The sequence below is a fragment of the Spinacia oleracea genome, chromosome 3 (assembly GCF_020520425.1).
Source record: "Spinacia oleracea cultivar Varoflay chromosome 3, BTI_SOV_V1, whole genome shotgun sequence".
In the NCBI taxonomy this organism is placed as follows: domain Eukaryota; kingdom Viridiplantae; phylum Streptophyta; class Magnoliopsida; order Caryophyllales; family Amaranthaceae; genus Spinacia; species Spinacia oleracea.
The window spans coordinates 84854439-84875580 of NC_079489.1; positions in this window are offsets into that span (position 1 = coordinate 84854439).

Consider the following 21142-nt stretch of genomic DNA (forward strand, 5'->3'; position numbering starts at 1 on the left):
ATCAAGTATTTAATGGCATTAAATACTCCATCTATGGATATTCGGAATCGACGGATCTTGGTTTCAGTGGGAGCTGAGATCGTCACAGGCAAGAAATGAATACTCCGGAAACGATGATATTGCCGGGAACGGAAATATGGATCGTATCGGAAATATAAATATTATCCAAGTCGTAGATGTTGCCGGAAACGGAAACATGGTACGTATCGGAAAATATTATTGGAAATAGAAATATTGCCGGAATCGGAAATATTGCCGGAAACGGAAATATTGTCTGAATCGGAAATATTATCGGAATCGGAAAATAATTCCGGAAACGGAAATATTAAATATTTGTTCGAAACGGAAATTAATTCCGGAATCGGAAATGTTAAATATTGTTCGTATCGGAAATGAATTCCGGATTCGGAAATTTAATCGGAAGCGTATCGTACGAATAAGCATCGGACGAGGCCTGCCGGACGAGGGCCCAGCACGAAGCCAGGCCATCGCCCAGCAAGCCAAAGCGCGCCACACGAACAGCCAAGGCCACGCCAGGCCCAGCGCAAGGCCAGGCCCAGCAGGCCGTGGCAGCGCGCACAGCGCGCGCAGCGCGCACAGCGCGCGCAGCGCGCACAGCGCGCGCAGCGCGCGCAGCTGCGAGCAGTGGGCTGCGAGCATTGCTGCAGCTCGCGTGGGCTTGTAGCTCGCGTGGGCCGTGCGGCCGTGTGGGCTGTGCGCGGGCATGGCCTGCACGCTTGCGGGTCATGCTCGCGTAAGTGTTTGTGTTCGCATATGAAACCTAAAACGTGCAGAATTCGTTTAATGATTAAATTCCTAATTCTATTTGATAAATTAATTAAATAAGAGTTTTATTATAATTCTAATTTAATTAATTCGTATCCTAATAGGATTCCAATTCTCTTTCCATACCCCTATAAATATGTGTCCTGGGTTCACAATTTATAACGAGTTATTCAAGTATTCAAAGTGAGTTTTTGAGAGAAAAATTCAGTCACACATCTTGCTCAAAAGTGCCGAAAATTTATAGTACCTTAGGGGCGATTCTAGTTGGTCAATCTTAAGGCGGATCCGGACGTGCTGTGGACTATCTACGGAGGGACGACACTTGGAGTCCTAAAGACTTGTTCTTGTTCGGTTCGGGCGCAGCTAGGGAAGGCACGCAACAAAGAGTATGCATCTAAACTATGCTAAATGATTATGTGTAAATAATATGTATTCCTGGCTTAATGGTTGTTTCCGCATGATTTATGAATTGTCATATGTATCATAACCTAACAGTGGTATCACGAGCCTCTTATTATTTTCATAATCTAAATTGCATGAACATGGTTAAATATTTCAAATTTACAAGAATTAAAAGGGGTGATTAATTTTCGTAATTGTTAATTAATTGCAAATTGCGTTTATTTAATTATACGTACGCAGTTTTTCGGCAGTTTCTTCGTTACTCATCCAAATCGAGTGATTTTTGTGTCAATTCCGCATGTAAAAGGCATTCTAAAATTTTGACAAAAATAATGTTTTTCTGCCGAACCCAGAATTCTCAAATTCGAAGCCTAACTATGACTTTTCGAAAGTTTTAGTTTTTCGAATGCAAAATTTCGTAAATTTAAGATGTTAAATTAAATATTTGCGATTCTTGTTGATAAATCTTGAATTTTTGATTGACCTACTGTATATGTTTAACAAGTTTGAATGCCTAGCCTTGTTAATTATGCAATCTAATTTGTAATTATGATTAATTAGTTGAAAATTAGAATAATTTAGAATTAATTTGATTTTCATAATTAATTATAATTTAATTAGAAACCTATGATTAAAAACCACCATAAAAATTGTAAATTTATGATAAATTCTAAATTTTTATGACCTAGGCTTGAATCCATGATAATCGGAAATCAATTGAATAATAAATTTTCGATTTTTCGCCCTAAAATTATGAAATTAATATTAATTTATTAATTTGTCATTAATTTTAAATATAAATTTTAAATTTTTATGCGATTCGTTCATATAACTTGCACGCACAAAGCAATGGACGCTTCGTGTTACCCTTAAGGGGTGTTGTATAGTGCGGGCATGCGACGACGAGCAAGGGAGCTCGTCGCCCGTGCGGCACGAATGCAATGAGCAAGGGCATGGTGCACGAGCACAAGGCAGCAGCCCTGCCTTGTGTCGTGGGCCACGAGCTATGGACGAATGGGCATGGGCGAAGGCAAGGCACGGCAGTCGCGTGTGGGCAGCAAGCGAGCTGCGCCACAACGCGCACTGCCTCGCGCAAGCGCGCGCAGCCTCACGCGCAGCGAGCGCAAGCTCGCGTGCCACGAGCGCTGCGCCCAGCGTCGATCGCGCGCAGCGAGCAATTGCTTGCGCACAGCGAGCGATGGCTCGCGCACAACGAGCGATGGCTCGCGCACAGCGAGCGCTGGAGCGCGCGCAGCAAGCGCTGGCGAGCGCGCACAGCGAGTGATGGCTCGCGTGCATCGAGCGCTGGCGCGCGCGCAGCGAGCACCAACTTGTGCGATGGCTTGCGATGGGTAGATGCAGCAGCTATGCGACGAGCGCATGGGCTGCGCGCACATGGCCAGCGATGGCTGTGTGCGTGTGGCCCATGGGCGTGCGATGCGTAGGGTGTTTGCATTACGATTAGATCGTTTTGAATGTTTAATTTGAAATTTTCAGTTTAGATAATTTTAATTAATTTTAAAATTAATAATTTAAATTATTTTCTTGGATTTTAATTTTGAATATTGTAATTATAATAAATTTTATTTATTCTAATTATTTTACTAAAATTAAAAATCATGAATTAATTTAAATACGACTGAAATTAAATTAAACTTTTTGGATTCAATTATAAATTCATATGGGCTTTAAATTTTAATTAAATTTGTATGTTTCCGGTTAGACTTGAAATACATTTTTATGTTTAAAATTAGTAAAGCATATGAATTTATTGCTTTAAGTGGGAGCGCTTTTTAGTCATAAACTCTTGATTAGGTCTACAAATCCTTAAGGTTAAAACAACTTGATTAGAATTAATAAGGACTGAATAATTGGTAGATTATTGGTGCCCTTGATTAATTGCTGCAAATGTTTACGTGATGCATAATGTGTTATACTAACCAGCTATGTGGGCCATTCATGATAATGAATGGGTGAATGGTATATATTGTATATGTACTGTTTTGCAGGTTATGAAGTGACTAGTATGGCCCAAATAGGATAGAAAATATGGTCTGCGTACCATTAATTTGAATGTAATTGGTCTAAAGTACCAAAGTTGTTTTTCAATTCAAATATGGTCTGCGTACCATCAAATAGTTGTAATTAGTTTTAATTATAGCTTATCCTATTTGAAGAAAATGGTGCCTCCCACGGAGATTTTCAAGACAGACTTTGAAGTTAAAGCTTCAAGATGAAGTCGGGCCATACTAGATCACATTTATCTTATGCATGCTTTAAGTTATTTATTGCTTTAAATATGTCTTAATTATGCATGAGATTGTGGCTTGATTATGTTGCATGATTAAGGATTTTAGTTCACTTAAAATCTAACCAACATAGTAAGAGCTTTAAGTTACAAACTTAAAAATTGAGTTAAAAGGTGCCATGCCAAAATATACACTTGCTTGGATATCCTTTACATCAATCTAGTAATAGTTTTCGCTCAGCGAGGTGTTACTTATTGGTCCTAAAGGGGCAAGGTACACAAATAATTGTGAGTACATGTTAGTTTTGGTGAAACTCAACGATATAAGTAAGGAGTCCTTTTATGTCGTGGCAAAATCGATAGGTTTACCTAATAAGTTCTTAGACGTACCTATCAACCAAGAATAGTTTCTAGACTATTAGCAAAAGGCTTTTGCTTACCTAAGATGTTTTAGGATTAAGTCGACAAACTGTTCTTAGTTCTTCAATGATTTTAGGATCTTGGAATCATTTTATTCACACCTGCCGGAACATTAAATTCGAATAAAATGCTAATAACTTGTTTGAATTGCATGATTGCTTTAATTTTCAAGTTATTATTCATGATGAATGTTTAGACTTTGCATGCTTCAATGTATGTTTTAATTATTGTTTATAATTGAATATCTTGCACTGCAATAAATCCTTTTAGAAAGGTAACAGTAAATTTCCTCGATTGGTAGTGAATCCAAGAACGATTCACGGAAATGAGAGAAAGTAAGCAATTTAAAATGTACGTTTCTTATATCGACTTTTATGGTTGTTTTCGAATATCAAAGTCGAATGGCAAACCGATTGGTGCTTCTGAATTCAAAATACAATGTAGTTTTGAGATCATAAAGCATTGAGTTTAAACGCTCAGCTTTACCAATGGTTAACAACCTAATATCTTTGTCCATTTAATTCTCGAATGAGTCTAGTCCCTAGACATTCGAATAGATCGATACTTATAGAACTTTAGAAGCTTCTGGTAAGATCATCTAGTTGAAACAAAATATTCAACATAAATTAAAATGGTAAAGAACCTTGTTGGTGACATTGGACATGTCTCACAAAGTATAAAAGTCAACACTAAAGAATTCAATTCTTAAGACTATAAGAAAGGGTACAAGAAATAGGAAAACGAGGAACAAATGAAAGGAATTTACGATTCCGTTTCTACCTATAAATTTATGTTTAAAGAGAAGTGACCTAGCAATCAAAATTCCTTGGTATCATATACCGCTTGAGGTTCTTACTTCGGTAATAACTCAAACAATGGAAGCTAGGATACACTAATGACCTACAAGTGGGAAATGAAGCATGGCAATGCTACATTAGTTGTAGGGTCATCTAGTTTGTTTTAAGTCCTTTCAAGGCTGGAACTAAATGGCTATTTTGTTCCATAATCAGCATACCTAAATTTCTGCTTCAAACACAAAAAGACTCACATTCAGAAAAACAAAAAAACAATGCTTGTTTGTTTGTTTATTTGAATGAAATGGTCATTTACGGGATGAGTCAATATGCTTGATTAAAACAAACAACTCTTTAAAGAACTTTACTAGGTTCAAATCAACCCCTTGATTTGAGTTCCACTAATCTTTGGCATTGTTGCTTAGACCATATCAACAAGTTAACATTCAAAAGCTCTATTTTGATGGACTTTTGAAAGTTAATTGATTTCTAGATCAATTTAAGACGACTAGTCTTACTTGTTGAAAGTAACAAAAGATATGAACTATTGTTAGAACGCCTAGACAATAGAGTTCAAAGCTAAAGAAAGATTTTATGACTTTATTATTTCACATGGATTTGAGTGAATATAGGTTTATTTACTCAAAGTGATATAAGTTTGAATCTGTTTGACTAGTTCAAAGATTCAGAAGTATAAAATCCACTTGGCAAGAAATCATAAAGATCTAGGTTAGATCATGTTGATGATTACTTGAGACCAAATATGATCATCAATGATTGTGTGTTGTAATTTCACAATCTAGGTCCATAAGATATGGCATATCTTAGTTGGAATAATCGAAGTCAATTAGTACTTGATTCGATCAATGATGAATCATAAAGACTTTTCCTATAATTTCTAAAACAAAATGCTCAACTACCACCAAACTAAACCAAATTCGTCAAAGCTATTGAAAAGTAATTTCAGAATAACTTTTCATAAAATATATCTAGAGAGTTGCAAAACTCAGTGGGAGCTTAGTGTTTGTCATTCGAAAAACTAAGGCCCAAGTGTAGATATATGTTTCATTGTGATTTATTCAAATGAGACACAAGGGTATTGTTTCTACCACGAATTTTTGAGAATATAATGTTTGTTTGCTCGAAATGATGTCCTTTTGGAGATTCGTTTCCAAAATGACAAGTGGGAGAAAATAGACCTCGAAAGTCTTCGAGGCGAACAACAAACATAAACGGACATTCCGGAGGCTTTTCGAAGTGCTTCAGAAAAACCGAACTTATTCTTTAAGGACTTTAGAAGTGGCTTTAAAGAATAGACATCTCTTAGAAGACTTTACAAGTGCTTCAAGGAGAACAGAATATTCAAAGGACTTTCAAGTGGCTATTGATATTCTATTTGTTTGATGTTCTATACCCAAAGTAGGCATAGAGTTCAAGTCACTGGAACTATGATATTCTTCTATTGGATAGTGAAGAAACATGGAGTTCAGGTCACTGAAACTATGCAATTCTTCTATTAGATAGTAAAGAAACCTACAACTTGCAGTCAAACTAAAAGAAGTGACTTGTAAGAAAGCTATGACGAAACCTAGATTCCCTAAAATGGTTAGAGGCCATATATAGACTATATGTTTAATTGGTTAAAGGCCGTAAAACATACTCAATGTTTTGATGACAAAATTGAAATTTTGTTGATTTGCAAGAATAGTTTCACACCTATTGGTTGCAAGTTTGTTTTAAGGATAAAAACCATCAAACATGGAATTGTGTTCACACACAAAGCTAGATTAGTTGCTAAAGGTTACAAGCAAATTCATGATGTGAATTGTGTTGAAACCTCATGCATAATCGTAATGCTCAAGTCTATAATTCAAGCAATGATTGCATATTGGTACATATAGCAATTGAATGACAAAACGTATTCCTCAATCAAATGTTGGAATAAACTATGTACATGGTATGTCATAGGATTTGTGGATCCAAATAAATGCTTGAAAGAGAAAGCTAGTTTATAAAATCTAAGTACAGATTTAAGCAAGCAATTGGGAATTAGAACTATATTTTAGTGAAGCTAATAAGTATTTTAGTTTCATAAAATGTACATGATTCTTATAGATATATAAGAAGTTTAGTGGAGTACATAAAACTTAATTGGTCCTATGTGTATCACACACATATCTCTCTATTGTGAAATAACATTCAAATGCTAATGACTTAGATTTGAAATTATTCATCAATGATGGACCATGGCGAAACTTAGTACATACTGGGTATTAAGATCTATTTACAAAGATCTTATGATATTGTTTTGGATTAAGTAATGGCATTTACTAAATCAAACACGAAAGTCTCCATTGGAGATATTCGACCCATGTGAATAAATCTAAGTAAAGGATGTTTGAACTATGTATAAGCATTTACTAAGTTAAACATCAAAGGATCTAAATGAGATTCTTAAACCTATATTATATGTCAAAGAATTTAGTTGGATTCAGTATCTGCTGAAATTGAATGAGCTAAAGTTACATGAATAGAATTCAATTGGGAATTATTCTGCAAAAGAATTTATCATGTATGATATAATATGAGGATCGCCAAAAACGTATCGTATGACTTTAGGCATGACGAACATATACCAATCTCTATTGATCTAAGTGAAGATCAACTAGATTGAGATCAAGAATACTTATGGTACTTGAAAAGGTACATAGGAATAGTTCTTGATTCAAGGAAATAAAGATATGCTAAATATTGATGCTACACGCATAAACACTGGAAAAGGATCAAGCAAGACCCTTTGGAGTTAACCATTGATAAGGACGAGCTATAGAGCATCGTGTTTTGAAATGGCAACATGGATTGGAGACCATGAGTTGTTGCGTGGGAAATTAAAATAATAATTTCTATGTTATAAGATACAGCTGGAAAGTCTTCCACATATCTGTGAACTGCTTGGATAAGCAAATCCAAACAAAGCATCACTAGCAACCTAAACAGTTGAAGTAAAAGTACTTATTGCCTAAGAAGCAATAAAACAGGGTTGTTTATGTTAAAGAGTTCTTCACTGAACTTGGGAAGATCACCTATCTGCTGGCTTGATGGTTCTTCATTGAAAAATGCGTAGAACCACTCTTGAAGCAATAAAAAGGTCTGCTAACTTGACGGTTCTTCATTGAGAAATGCGTAGAACCACCATTGTAGCAAGAAAGACTAGATCACAAAATAAACATACTCAAAAGATCTTATCATCATATCTCGAAGAACATTCGATGAAAAGGATATTAAGATTAGCAAAGCATGATAACTAAACCTATGCAACAAGTGAGAAGCAACACTTACATTGTAGCACTGGAAATCAAGCATAGCTTTGAAATTCCATGAACTGTTTTAGAAGATGGGTTTGACGCCCATGGTTGTAAAACATTGGGGTTGAACATTTATCATATATGAAATGTATTTTCATATTCCATTTAATCTTGGTTTAGTATTAAATGATGAGTCCCTTCAATTTGACGATATATTCAAGATAGACTGTCAGGACCAGTCCTGTGACTAAGAAATGTCTATCAAGTGAACTTGAATGTCAAAGGTTGAAAATGGTCCCTAGTCGGAGTTTTCTATAAAATTGGACGCATAGAAAACGTTAGACGACTAGAATGCAAGATGACTAGTAGTTCTGTTTCTTGAACTATGTGGACATGGCAATGTCATAATCATTTGCATAGATACTTACTTTGGGAAGACTAGTATCGGACAAGACCTATGAAACTTTACTGTAAGAGATGAAAATCTGTCATAAGTAAATTTCATTAAAATTATTAGACACTAAATCCTCAATACCTGAGTGATTTGAGATTACTTGTTTGAGAACTGGTTGCTTTGACGTTGACCAACCGTCACACCGTAAAAGGAGGCTATAAAGGCAAGGCTCAGGTAATCACCTATCAAACGAAGTCTAATCTCAAGATCACAAGATTGGGATTGTCCTCCCATAAATCGGGATGAGATGCTTAAAAGTTGTACAAGGCCACTTGGAGAGCTAGAAACTGTGAAATGCATGGCCGTGCTCGGATGAATCATAGGCTATGATTATCTGTTTATTTGATCAGTTGAACTCTGAAACCGAGGAACACCTCTGGACATAATAAGGATGACAACTCTTACCTTATGTTCAAGAGCAAGCATCGAGCGACAAAGGAATTAGGAAATGCACATTTGTCCCTAAGGACAAGTGGGAGACTGAAGGAAATAATGCCCTTGGTCCAAGTATGCATTCTATGTTAAGTCTAATAAATGCGGTTCAGTATTAATTAACAAGTTAATAATTCAGTGAGATCAAGTGAGCTGAATGCCTAGCTAGAGGCCGCTTCAGTTCAAGTGGAATTAATGATATTAATCCACAGCTTACTCTTGACTGAACCCGTAGGGTCACACAAATAGTACGTAAACGGATCAAGTATTTAATGGCATTAAATACTCCATCTATGGATATTCGGAATCGACGGATCTTGGTTTCAGTGGGAGCTGAGATCGTCACAGGCAAAAAATGAATACTCCAGAAACGATGATATTGCCGGGAACGGAAATATGGATCGTATCGGAAATATAAATATTATCCAAGTCGTAGATGTTGCCGGAAACGGAAACATGGTACGTATCGGGAAATATTATCGGAAATAGAAATATTGCCGGAATCGGAAATATTGCCGGAAACGGAAATATTGTCTGAATCGGAAATATTATCGGAATTGGAAAATAATTCCGGAAACGGAAATATTAAATATTTGTTCGAAACGGAAATTAATTCCGGAATCGGAAATGTTAAATATTGTTCGTATCGGAAATGAATTCCGGATTCGGAAATTTAATCGGAAGCGTATCGTACGAATAAGCATCGGACGAGGCCTGCCGGACGAGGGCCCAGCACGAAGCCAGGCCATCGCCCAGCAAGCCAAAGCGCGCCACACGAACAGCCAAGGCCACGCCAGGCCCAGCGCAAGGCCAGGCCCAGCAGGCCGTGGCAGCGCGCACAGCGCGCGCAGCGCGCGCAGCTGCGAGCAGTGGGCTGCGAGCATTGCTGCAGCTCGCGTGGGCTTGTAGCTCACGTGGACCGTGCGGCCGTGTGGGCTGTGCGCGGGCATGGCCTGCACGCTTGCGGGTCATGCTCGCGTAAGTGTTTGTGTTCGCATACGAAACCTAAAACGTGCAGAATTCGTTTAATGATTAAATTCCTAATTCTATTTGATAAATTAATTAAATAAGAGTTTTATTATAATTCTAATTTAATTAATTCGTATCCTAATAGGATTCCAATTCTCTTTCCATACCCCTATAAATATGTGGCCTGGGTTCACAATTTATAACGAGTTATTCAAGTATTCAAAGTGAGTTTTTGAGAGAAAAATTCAGTCACACATCTTGCTCAAAAGTGCCGAAAATTTATAGTACCTTAGGGGCGATTCTAGTTGGTCAATCTTAAGGCGGATCCGGACGTGCTGTGGACTATCTACGGAGGGACGACACTTGGAGTCCTAAAGACTTGTTCTTGTTCGGTTCGGGCGCAGCTAGGGAAGGCACGCAACAAAGAGTATGCATCTAAACTATGCTAAATGATTATGTGTAAATAATATGTATTCCTGGCTTAATGGTTGTTTCCGCATGATTTATGAATTGTCATATGTATCATAACCTAACATGACATTGATGCATGCTTGTTGGATTTTACCTTGGATTATGTTTTCATTTTGAAATATGTTGGGGGTGAAGTTGGTCTTGTGTTCATCGATGATTTCCTTGCTTAGGGACAAGCAAGGATCTAGCTTGGGGAGGTTTGATATGTGTGTTTTATATAGTGTTTCACCCCCGTCCCTTAGTACTTTTTATGTGTCAAACGTGCTCTTAGGAGCCATTTCTAGTACTAATGTGTGTTATTGAGTGTGCCTTGAGTTTCAGGTTTGATTATGAGAAATTGGTCTTTTTAGACCCGTTTCATGTTGATCTAGGCCACTATATGAGCCCGAGGAAGTTCGGGACCTCCATCGTCGAATTTCGGGAGCCTTGGATGCTTATGGTTGAGCCCCGAGAGTTAGACTCAGTGATATGGGCGAGTTATATTGAAGATTGCAAATCGCCCTAGAAGCTGAGGGCGAAATGCAACCATCGGGCTGAATTAAAGCAAATTAAACTCATCAATGCGCGCCCGATCGGGCGCAGCTCGCCTGGTCCGGATCGGGCGGTCATCCGGAAGTTGATGTGAGAAGTTCGCAATCCTCCCGATCGGGCGGATTTTGGCCCGATCGGGCCGACTATCGAGTACTTCGCCCGATCGGGCGACGCCAACCCCTGCTGCTTATGCGCGTGTTTTCTTTCCGTTTTTTTGGCTTGTATTTTGGGCAAACTATAAATACTAGCCCTTTTATTTTTAGTAGACACCTTATTTTCTAATATCAAACACTTAGTTTATTTTCTTAAGCTTAGTTTCCTCTCTGATTTGTCCCAAACACTTAGTTTTATTTCCAATCAAAAGTTCAAACTTTATTATTCCATTGTTCTTCAATTAGGTATTGTTCTTTATTTCATTCATTTCTTTTGCTTTCATTATGTTTTCAATTATGCTAATTGCTTTGTTTATTATCAACATGCTTGAGTAGTTTAATTTCTAGGGTTTGGGGATCCATGAATTAATATGATGGGATATTGAATAATTGTGATTGTTGGCATTGTGATTAATTCCTATTGATTGGTTTATTCCACTATTCAATTAGATTTGCGCAGGTTTAATTGCGTAGTTAAGCAATATCAAGTTAAGATTCGAGAGATGCAATTTGATGTTTAGGCTTGTGTCAATAGGTAGAATTGGGATTAATAAGTAGCGAGAGCCCGTTAATTCTAAGTCTATGACTAGTATCGATTCGAGAGAGCATGCTAGTCTAATTAATTACTTTGTTGATTATCGTGATTCTTCATCGTCCTGGATTGTTAATTGCTGGTGAACCTATGGCCTAGATTTCCTTAATATATTTATTCATACTTATTTAATTATCGTTCGTAGTCTTAGTTTACAAACAATCAGCCAAATCTTGTTCCCAATAGTTTAGTTTAATTAATTAATAGTAGAAAGAACGCCTGTCTCCCTGTGGATTCGATCCTGACTTCCCTTGCTACCTAGCTAGTGGACCTTAGGTTATTTTTGATTAGGTGATACGACTTTAGCCTGTCACTTCTAATCCCTCAAATACGCCGCAGTGGCCCCCCCTCCCCTTGGCTATGTTTAGATCAATGTTGATGCTTCATGGGACAGTGAGTCGTGGCTCGCAAGGGTGGTTACAATAGTCAGAGATGGAAATGGAATCTGGGTGATAGGGGCGCAACAAAAAAGAATAATGAAATATTCCTTGGCAGCAGAGGTGTTGGCAATCATAATGGGGTTCATGCTAGCAAAAAAACAGGGTTGGGATCAATGTCATATAGTTTCTGACTGTTTGCTGGTGGTACAATTGATCAACACCCAACAACAATATGGGGAGGACTTGACTAATATAATAACTGGTTGCAGGGTACTAAAGCTTCCCTTTTCATATATGCACCTTCGGTTTGAGGGTAGAAAACTCAACAAACTGGCAGACCTGATCGCTAGGAGGGCGAGAGAACAAAATACGGAAGTAAACAGAACCGATATGAGGAGATATCCAGATGATCAATGCAAGATTTTGTATGAAGAGGAACTTCATAAGTGTAATATCATAGTTTGTTCTGTAACTTAATGTATACAATGTTTTGGCTACTCTTGAAAAACCGTTGTAAACTTTGCTCTAAATTAACTTAATTTGCTGCCCTTTACTACCAAAAAAAAGTTAAGTGGATACTTTCCTATAGTCATATAATTTTAAGGTAAAATCTGCAAAAACTTATGAATTAGACTCTCTCTCTTGAAAACATTTGCATCCAGAACCTGTATTTAACAATCATGACTTTTTATGTGAGAGTTAGAAGTTAAGATTTTTTCGATGCGGGGAGGGTTCGAAGAGGCGACTTCCTTCCTTGACGCCATGGCAGACATCGCAAGAAGGGGAAAAATATGGGACAAAGAAGAAGAACGATGAACAAGTTGTGCCGAGAAAACCTAATACGAGAGCACAAACTAAAGAACCATCTACTCCAACAACAATGGTGGAAACCGCCATTTCTGAGAGCTCGAGTTCATACCGAGATGAGGAAATCCAGATTGAGAACCCTATTCTTACTCCAAAATATTCGCTGAAGGAACTACAACACATTGTGAAATGTTCGAAATGACATTAATTCATGGATCAATGGCCTTAGCCAAGGTAAAGATGCTCGCTCCCATTTCCGAAATTCTGGCGCGAATTGTTTGAATGTTGAATCCCCTGTGATTGCTGCTGTTGAACCTCATCCTAGTGTACATTCTTTGCATAATGATGAACGAATTACCAATAATACTTCTAATAGGATCACCCTTGTTCAAATTGAGTTAGAGGACATAGCTGATGAGGTGAATTTTTGGTAATTTGCAATTGTATGCTATGTCGTTGGTGCAAACCCACCCCAACATGTTATGGATGGTTTTGTGCATTTCATTTGGGAGAAATTGGGTTTAGATAAGGTCTCTTTGATTGGGAAGGGGATCTATCTGGTTTGTTTCTTGACTATGGAGAACTGTGAGAAGGTGTTAAAGGGTGGCCCTCCATTTTTTGATTCTAAACCACTCATTATCAAACCATGGTTAATTGTGCTAAAGAATCTATCAAATCCCTGCCTATTTGGATCAAACTTCCTGGTTTGGATGTCAAATATTTGGGGGAGAAGAGTCTTTACAAGATAGTTGGTCAGGTTGGAAAACCTATCAAGGTTGACCAGCCCACTTCAAATAGAGATAAGATGATGTTTTCTAGGATTTTAGTTCATGTGCAAATGGATTAGGAGTTCCCTTCCACTATCCAGTTTCTAAATGAGAAGGGCAGTGTGGTTGATCAACAAGTTACGTATGATTGGATTCCACAGGTCTGCACTGTCTGCAAGGGCATAAGCCATAAGGAAAACTCTTGCAATCACAACAAAAAGCTAACTAAGTTCAAAAAAATATGGGTCATGAATACCTCTAAACCTAATAGTGCTCCTATTATTGACACTGCTCCAGATGTAGTCCACCAGGTTCAACTAACCATTGTTGATGAAGAAAGGTTTACCTTGGCTACTAGTTTCAAGAAGCAAAAATGTCAAGAACTGAGACCTTTTCAAACAAGGAATAACTTCCAGATCTTACATGAACATGAAGAAAGGGTGGTTGGTCACTCACACAAGAGTAACGGCTCTGCTATAGCAGGTTCATTAGACCAGGGGTGGGAATCCCCTGTGTCTAATGGAAAATATAGCATGTTGGAATGTGAGGGGACTAAACAAAAGAAACAAGCAATTAGAGGTGAGGAAATTTCTCTTTTCTCACCAAATAAAAACGTTCAGTTTCCTGGAAACAAAGGTAAAGGCTCCCAAGATGGGTCCTCTTTACCTCACTGTCTGTCCTTAGTGGTGTTTTACTACCAACTTGTGCCACCATGTAAGTGGCAGGATTGTTCTGGGGTGGGATCCTGATGTGTTTGATGTTGACATTAGAGGCATGAGTTCCCTATTCATTCATTGTCTCATAACCCCTAAAGGTATTGACCTCTCTTTCTTTGGTACATTCATATATGGTATGTATGATAGGAAGGATAGACTTACCATGCGAGAGGATTTGGTGACTCTTGCTGGTACTATCCAGTGTCCTTGGGTAATAATGGGGGACTTTAACTCTATCATGGATATGGAGGATAGAATTGGGAACCCTGTCAGATTTTCTGAAATTCAGCCTATCAGGGATTGTATGGCTTCTTGTGACCTGGTGGTAATCAAAATTGTTGGTAGGCAGTTTACCTGGACTAACAAGCAAGGAGGGGTAAATAGAGTATTCTCTAGAATTGATAGGGTGCTAGCTAACTCTCTTTGGGAGGATGCTTTCCCTAAAGATACTTTTGATCACTGCCCAATGGTGTTGAGTTATTATAGGAATTCTCATATCAAGAAGCCCTTTAGATTCTCAACATGTGGACTAGTTCTGATGATTTTCTTCCTCTGGTCCATTCTAATTGGGATAAAATGGCTCAGGGGTGCCACATGTTCAAGGTTTTTTAGAAGCTCAAATGGATCAAAGCTGACTTGAAAGCTCTTAATAAAGTAGGGTTTTCATCAGTAGAAGCAAATAGTATTAAATGTCACCAAGAGTTCCTGCAGGCTCAGAATGATCTTCATGATAATCCCACTAACAGTGAGCTGGCTATAGTTGAAAAGCTTGCTGATGAAGTACAAGGACGCACATGCTAACTACCTATCTTTCCTGGACCAAACTGCTAAAATCCAGTGGTTGGAGCATGGTGATGAAAACTCTAAGCTCTTCCACATGAGTATAAGGCATAGAAGGAAACAAAACAAGATTAACTCTATTCATAATGCAGTTGGTGAGTGGATTCAGTCCACTGAAGGGGTTCTGGAGGCTTTCACCCAATTTTATTCCTCTCTTTTCTGTGAAACCATGGTAAACAGGTTTCATGTTAACACAATCATTGTGGACTAAGGACCTAGGCTTACTGAAGCACACAGGGGATTGCTCTGCATTTTCCAATAAGAAGATATCAAGGGTGTCCTAAATGCTATACCAATTAACAAACCCCTAGGGCTTGATGGTTTCAATAGCATGTTCTTTAAAGATGTCTGGATTATCATCAAAGAAGAGGTATATTTGGTTGTTAATGACTTTGTCCTAACTGGGAAAATCTTGAAGGAAATCAATGTGGCTTCTATTTATTTGATTCCTAAGGTTATAGTGCCAGCTTCTGTGGGTGATTTTAGACCAATAGCCTGATGTTCAGTCCTGTACAAGTGCATCTCTAAGCTTATGTGCAAAAACCTCAGTCAAGTACTTCCTGATATTATCTCCCCTAATCAAGGGGCTTTGTGGTTGGAATATCTATTCTGCATAATGTCTTGCTTTGTCAAGATTTTATAAAACATTAAAATAGGGGGAGCACAAGACCAAGCTGCATGATGAAACTTGATTTAAGGCAGGCATATGACACAGTTGAGTTGAAGTTCATTGAGGAGGTTATGATTGAATTAGGCTTCCCTTCCTTCTTTGTGAACCTTGTTATGACATGTCTCTCCACCACTCAATACTCAATTTTGATCAATTAAGCTCCTTCTCCTCTCATTCAACCTAGAAGAGGAATGAGGCAGGGGGACAGCCTGTCTCCTCTACTCTTCACCTTGTGCATGGAGTATTTCTCCAAGTCTATGAAATTGGTGGCTAGCCATCCCTATTTAGGTTTCATTCTAGATGCAAATCTCTTGGTCTTAATCATCTGTGCTTTGCAGATGATATGCTGCAATGGTGACACCCATTCAGTTCAACCGATGCTTGAAGGTTTCAGACTCTTTTCTGAAACCACTGGCCTTCAAGTGAACCCCTCTAAATCATCTGTGTACTGCTGTGGGGTGGACTCACACACCAATGATGCAATGTAGCTATTTCTGGGTTTCAACTTGATACTTTACCTTTTAAGTATCTTGGGGTACCTATTAGTTCTAAGAAGACCCAAGCTGGATACGTTGGGGTTCTAGTAGAGAAGATGGTGGCCAGAATAAAAGTTTGGAGTTCCAGGCATCTCTCCTTTGCAGGGAGGATGCAGCTCATCAACTCAGTGTTAATGAGCATCAATGTGTATTGGGGACAAGTCTTCCTTATTCCAGTTGTTGTTATAAGAAAGATTAATGATGTATGCAAGTTCTATCTATGGTTTGGTGTGTATGATGACAGTAGACCGGGTAATGTCAGCTGGGATAAAATGTGTACTGATAGAGATCATGGTGGGCTTGGGTTTAGGAAACTGAAAATCTGGAACAAAGCAACTATTGGTAAACTTGCATGGGCTATTGAGCAAAAGCAAGACAATCTTTGGGTTAAATGGGTGCATGCTCTCTACATCAAGGATAAGAACTAGCAGCTTTATTCCCCTACTCTAGGTGTCAGTTGGGTTGTCAAATATATGTGCAACGTGAAACAAATGTGTTCTGAAAAGCTTCAATCTACTTCTTGGCTTTCTGAGGCTAGGTGCTCCATTCATAAGGTTTATCATGCCTTAAAGACTCAATCTACAAAACTTCTATAGGCTAGGTATGTCTGGAACAAATTTACACCCCCTCAACATAGATTTACCATGAGGCTTGCATTGCTAGATAGACTAAAAACCAAGAGCGGATTGTTTCAGTATGGCATTGGTGACAGTAACCTGTGTGTTATTTGTGGTGGTGCTCGCGAAACTAGTGCTCACTTGTTTTTTGATTTCTCCTACAACAAAGAGTGTCTTAAGGATACTCTAGAGTGGTTGGGTGTTAGAATGAGTAGAACATTTGTTCTTCATGTGCTTCATTGGATCAGAACCTATTGCAGGAACTCCTTTAAACGAAAGGTGTATTATGCTGCTGTGTAGCAGGAGCTCTATACCAGGTGTGGAAAGCTAGAAACTCGGTTGTTTGGCATCACTCTGTCCCTACAGTTAACTCCCTTGTGGAAGGCCTTAAATTTGATGTCAAGCACAGAGTATTGAAGATCCATAGTAAGAAAATTAGTTCAGCTGATAAAAGTTGGTTAATTAATTTGTAATTAGCCTTGGTTTGTTTAGATTTAGTTTAAGTCTATGTTGTTTGTCTGTTTGACCCTGGCTGCCTTTGGTTTTACTGACTAGGTTGTAATATTGTTTGGTGATTAATATATCTCTCCCTTATTTGTTAAAAAAAAAAAAAAACAATCATGACTACTTTATTGCAAGCCTGTTGGCGCAATGACTGAAAAAACAAAAGGAGAATATATGTATGGCTAGATATAATTGAATAAATTAGCATCAGATCTAATCATCCTTTATCATTAAAATAAATAAAATGGTAGATTGATAGAGTAGTGTATCTAGCTGGGATATTTTGCAATCTACAATAATCAAAGTCTAATTGCCAGTTTAATTGTTAAGCTTAGCCTAACAACGCTAGCTTGTAATTATTTACTTATCGTCTTATTGATCATCATGTTATTCATGTGGCAGGAGAACAAGACTGTGACGCTTCTAGAGGGACGCCTCCTTGATTAGCTACAAGCATCAGTTCCTTTTTGTTTTTTACGTTTGGTCTTTTATATATTTATTAACGACTAATTAATGTGCTTAGTGATTTTTTTATATTTTTGTTTAAACAAGAAAAATTACGTTTATTTATAATGTTTTCACTCTTATCAAAATTATGATATTGGGAAAATGAGAAAAATTTAATGTCTCAATAAAAAAAGTGTGGAGATTAAATGACCGAATGAATTTAATTGGTTAAAATTATCATTTTACACAAATAATATAACAAGAAATGAAAATAACATTTTGAGACACCCAAAAAGGAAAACGTAAATAACAAAAAGAAACGGATGGGAGTATTTATTATTCTTTGTCACTTTTTATTCTTTACGTTTAGAATACTTCATTTTATATCGTTAATGTTTTCATGTTCTGTAAAAGGATATGTCAAATGATTATCTTAATCAATAAAATTTATTGAAGCATTAAATCTCCTACATTATTCAATTAGAACATTAAATTCCTCACACTTTACCAATGTCAGATTTTGTACTCCGTAGAAAGTTAAAACACTATATATTACTGAGTAATAAACATGGGTGTTGTTTGGTTGACATTAAAAATCATGGGAATTGTAACTTCCTACAAAGTGGAAGGTTGTAGTGTTGTTTGGTTTACAAACATGGGAAGCTACACTTTCTATGATCTTCTACTTCCCACAAAATGGAGGAAGTTGCTTACCTAAATCCTCCTAGGTAAATGGCTTCCCATGGGAAGCTACTTTCCATGTTCAACCAAAACAACATATCCTATTTTCTACGAAAATTTAATACATGGGAAAATCTTCTTCCTGCGAACTTTCACTTCCTATGGTCAACCAAAAGTTACCATGATTTACATTGTTTAAGTGCAAAACAAAACAAAATTATCAACATTAATTATATGTTAAGCCGTGTGCATGATACCAAACATATAATATAAAAGAGAAGGAGGGACTATACATTGAATATGTTGACAATTCGATCACATTATATTACATCAAAATTGATCCATTGCGTTAAATTTTGAGTGACTTAGGCTTCGTTTGTTTCAACGGAAAAACATTTTAAACCAAAATGATTTTCCATAAGTAATAAAGAAAAATAAAAACATAGCTAGAAGTGGAGAAATGAGATACAGATAGGAAGAGAGTAAAAACAATATGTAAAACATTAGAGAGAAAAATGTGACATTACTTCTTTTTGAAAGAAATTTTCATTAATATGTTTATGAAATTACAAACAACATAAATTAATGGAGTTGTGAAAAACTCATCTTATGATTTGAAGGTTACATAGTGAAGTCCATTAATAGTAAATGCTTAAATTGACTCATATATTGAGTTATATATGTTGACTGACTAACCTATAATAGATAGTGATTAGACCTGGTTATCGGGCGGGGCGGGTCAGGGTCGGTGTGGGTCAAAAGCGGGTCGGGTATTGAAAGGGTCATTTTTAGCGGGTCGATAATGGGCGGGTCAAAAGCGGGTCGCGGGTCATTAGTGGGCGGGTCAATAAACGAGCAATGAAAAATGAAAAACAAAAGAGCCATGTGCATGTACAAGTAAATACGAAGCTATAAACGTAATTTTTTGTATCATTACTATGTTAATTTTCAAAATAATTGTAGTATAAGTTTGACCCTATAATGACCTTGTCTAATAAAGACCCTGTCCAATAAGAGCTCTGCCCAATAAAATCCCTATTAACTTGACCCTAACCCTATATTTATTGGACTACCTTGTCCAATAACCAGGTCAAATAGTGATTCAGTAAGATTTTTATTTTCCCTTCAACAAAATCATGTGTCACGTGGTAGTCGAAATGTTGGCCTCTCCCTGATTAGAAAATAACGTAGTACGTGTCACATAAAAGGTAAATGTTGTTGGTAGCGCCATAATTTTCAACATTTTCTATCTTCTAGAATCCTTTGACCAATCATTATATCCCACCTCTCTTACATTCTTCAATACTTCATCATGCTACCGCCTACCGGCTACCCCCTTTTCATCGCCTCTTTTTACTATTTTAACTCTTCTTAACCCTAATGCCACAAATTAATCGTGGTCCATGGGGTAATTTTTAATTTTTTTCCATGCAAATGAAGAGAGATTTAAAATAAGAAAAGAAATACAAATACATAAAAGAAACTAAGGAGTGGCAATATGCGACAACACAACGTCACTAATGTTGATCCTTGGGATAATTCATGGCAGATCCTTAACTTTTTGGATCGTCTAATACGACCACCAACCCCACAACAATCAACAATCAATATTTATATAAAAATAAATACATAATTGAGTTGGAAATATAAGTTATCTATAGCAAGAGTAGAACTTTCAAGATTTCCAAGAGAAATTTAGAAAACTATTACTACATCCTTTCAAAATAATTGTCGTTTTAGCCCTTGCCGGTAATAAGGGGAGGAAAACTAGATGTGTTCTATTTGTCGATCTTATAACTAATTTTTTTTAAGGATACTAATTCCATTGTATCGTAATTGTTGAAATTGTCTTAATACTCTAATTTCCCCATATTCTAATGCATATTCTTTATTGTTACTATATTTTATAATTAATAAATGACCAATATGTATTTTGGTGAAAATTTAATTATGAAAGTGGAAGTTAAATTAATATTATAAAACAGAAATTAATTGAAAATAGAGAAAGTTAGTTAGTACGACAATTATTTAGGAACAATTTGAGTATTCCCAAGACAATTTCAACAATCACAAAACATCAATTTTAAAATTTTAATGCTTCGTAATAGTTGAAATTATCTTGAAAATATTTTTCCTCTTAAATATCTCTTGTACATACTCTCAATTTTTTCTCCCCGACCTCTATTATATATTAAACTAAAACAGACACTAGGAGGACACATGTTTTTTCTGGTGCAAAATTTTTTCGTCAAAATTCTCTACCCTTTTAATTTTTATTTATTGCTTACTTATGGAAAAAGTATTTTCTTATAAATTATGAAAATAACATATGCCACATAATAAAAATTTGCTAAGAATAATTTTTGGTAATATTTTAATCAAATTGTTTGTATTAATTGATTATGTATGAGTATGTTCAAGATTTATTAATTATGCAGTAACTTTTGAGAGAGAAATATTTCTGTCAAATAATTTTAGAATATTCGTGCATGCACGAGATCTAGTATATTGTCTTTACTAGTATTCTATGCATGCGATGCGTGCAAATATTTTTTAAAGTCAAATTTGATATATACGCATGTAATGTTCCAACAGTTTATAATTTTTTAAACAATTTTGTA